The sequence below is a fragment of the Trachymyrmex cornetzi genome, unplaced genomic scaffold, assembly GCF_001594075.2.
Source record: "Trachymyrmex cornetzi isolate Tcor2-1 unplaced genomic scaffold, Tcor1.1 scaffold1160, whole genome shotgun sequence".
Taxonomy (NCBI): Eukaryota; Metazoa; Arthropoda; class Insecta; order Hymenoptera; family Formicidae; genus Trachymyrmex; species Trachymyrmex cornetzi.
The window spans coordinates 287,316-290,492 of NW_017295720.1; the positions used below are offsets into that span (position 1 = coordinate 287,316).

General features: G+C 31.7%; 1 pseudogene; it reads left to right on the forward strand.

The window, feature by feature from the left end:
* The first annotated feature begins 2,026 nt into the window (after positions 1-2,026).
* Positions 2,027-3,177, forward strand: part of LOC108764924 (probable multidrug resistance-associated protein lethal(2)03659) — a 2,292-nt pseudogene continuing 1,141 nt past the window's right edge.

The window sequence follows — 3,177 nt, forward strand, 5'->3', positions numbered from 1 at the left end:
GGGGGAAAAAACTTCCGCATCCCTACAAATTCCCCGCCTGACAACCTCAGCGTGCACGAACCAGGCGAGATAGAACGCTATGAACTTACTGTGTGGGTTACGCTCGCCCTATGTGGTTATGACGTTTTTTATTTCGAAATCAAATTGTAAGTAAATATACGAACAAGATTGCAAATTCAAATCGAAGAATTCATGAAATACACAGACATTCAAGAAAATCAAGATCCGCGCGATATATTAGCTGTAAACAAAATAAAGAAAAACAAAGAACATGTTCATTTGTCCATGGGCAGATAGGAAAACTTATTGCATATGCTTGCAGTGCCAACAGCCAATGTGTAGGGAACATGTCGCAAAAATTTGTTTCGCCCGTTCCACGCAAATCAATGAATAATTTCATTTGTATATTTAGATGTCATATAATAAAGACTTTTGCACTAACTTTATCGTATTACTTGAAAATCACCCAAATTCAACCTCATCGAATAAATATAGTTTTTAGGATAATTCGTAATAATGTATTTTTTTTCTTAAAATATAACTTAATATGTTTCGATTTCTATAAATTAAAACCTTGTATCATTTTTTTGGAAAATAACTAATTTATTTAAAAAACAATTAAATTTTTTTTTAATTTTGAAATTTCTTTCTCCTTTTTTTCAAAATATCTTGGTTTTCGGAAGTTTTATGATAATCTTATCTATATATTCTTTTTCCTTACTGTCTGTTGTATCGATTAAAAAAAAAGAAATTAAAATTGATGCATTAGATCCCGAGATAAAAGCAAAAGAAGATTACAGGGTTACCCTAACCCATGTGTGGTGAAATCAGTTGGCGAAAATAGTGTGGTGTTCAAGGATTAAATAATAAGTAATGATAAGATAACTCCACAAGTATAAAACAATTTAGAATAAATGAAGGGCGAAGAGCCAGTAATGTAACAAAAAATTTTAATTTAACACATAAAAATAATTACACATACGTTTCAACACCGATCGGATCATTCTCAATGTACTAGTACAGTAACTAAATTATTGTCGGAAATCTATATAGTTAACAGTATTCTTCATGTCCTGTGTTATAATGTTGCCAGTTAATAAATTAGACATATTTGAAAATTTTCGGCAGTAAAATCGTAATAATCTTCTCCTTTGTAAAATTCTCCTTTGTTATCGATCTTTTTGCGTTTTTATTCATAAATTCTCGAATTCTTTTCTAATAAGATTATTACGGTTTTACTGCCGAGAATTTTCAAATATGTCTAATTTATTAACTGGCAACATTATAACACAGAACACGAAGAATACTGTTAACTATATAGATTTTCGATAATAATTTATTACCGTACATTGAGAATGACCCAATCGGTGTCGAAATGTATGTGTAATTATGTTTATGTGTTAAATTAAAATTTTTTGTTACATTATTAGCTCTTTTAGCCCTTCATTTATTCTAAATTGTTTTATACTTATTGAATTTTAAAATATGCATTATGCTTTAATTATTAAAAAAAAATAATACGAAAAATTTTATAGTTAGAAATACTTAATTCTAAGAGTTTGAATATTTGCGACTCCTTGTGCCCCGGTCTCTCCTATATGTAATGTGAATTACAGATTTTCAATATTAATAGTGATTATTGGAATGGAGTCTAAAATATAAAACGTAAAATATTTTTTAAGAAATAAAAATAAGAAATTTAACATTTTATAATTGTGTATTTATTGCATTTAGGAATTTTTTATTATAGATAATACAATATTAAATTGTAAATATATATTTGTATATTTAAACAAGCATTAAACAAATTTTTGGGTATTTCACTCATTTGTTATAACAACGATACAATTTGGATAGATAGTACACTTCTAGAGACACAAAAGCGAAAGATTTTTCAGCGCCAGCAATCGAAACATGATTCAATCCAATAAAAATTAAAAAATAACTTTACAGACAGGAAAAAGTAACGATTGTGTTAAAAAAAAGTAATGAGAAAAATAACGACGGTACAAGTAACGCATGACATATGCGATTTTTCGACACCAACGCATCGGGATGTGTGCTCAATCGCTTCTCCAAGGACATGGGCACCGTAGACGAGATATTGCCCGCTTCGCTTATCGACAGCATTCAGATAGGTCTATCACTACTGGGCATTGTCGTCATAGTCGCCATATCAAATGTGTGATTGCTGATATCTACTCCAGTAGCACATATTTATGTACGTTTCCTAAATGCTTGTAGAATATTAGATACAGCTAAGAAACGTCTGTAAAACGTATATGATCCAATAGGTGCTACCTGGGTACGGTGCTTATTGACATTGCCTTTTATTATATGAGAATCTTCTATCTGTCCACCAGTCGTAGTATTAAGCGTCTCGAGGGTATCGGTAAGTATTTTAGTTCTTCTCTCTAGACACACATAAACAGCTTTTTCGATTAAATAAGAATAGATTCAATCGCAGACTGAAGTAAAATCTGAATTAATGAATTTTTAATTCTTTGAATAAACTGACTGGAATTTCTATTCCTTCCTCATCTTACTCGTCGATTTTCACTCATCTAAGTACGATTCTTCAAGGACTACCGACGATCCGCACTTTTGGAGCGGTTGCGATCCTCAGAAAGGAGTTTGATGATCACCAGGATATCCATTCTTCCGCATGGTGCATCTTTATTGCATCTTCGCGCGCCTTTGACTTATGGCTGAATACTTTCTGCGTGCTGTATATTACTATGGTCATACACTAAGCTTCCTCATGCAGAACAACTACAGTCGCGATTTGATGAACGGCGCATACGTGGGCGATCACGCAGAGTATCAATCTCATTCGGTGGTTTCAGTAGGGCATGCGCCAAAGCGCCGAGATGGAGAATCATATGACCACAGTGAAGCGTATCCTTGAATACAGGTACTCGCCTCTTCTTTGAATATTTTGATATTGTAGTATATTACATATTCTTAATGTTTTGACACCTTCAAATTCTGTGCACACATGAAACCTTAGTTCTTAGAGCGATGAATTTGTAAATCATGGATCTTTGATTTATGTCTTTTACATTCTTTAATTTTTTTGATTTTTTTAATATTGATGTTTCCGTACTTTTTTTTTATCTATATAGGCACTCAAATTTATATATAAGTTTCATAAATAACTAGAAATATGGAGTCTTT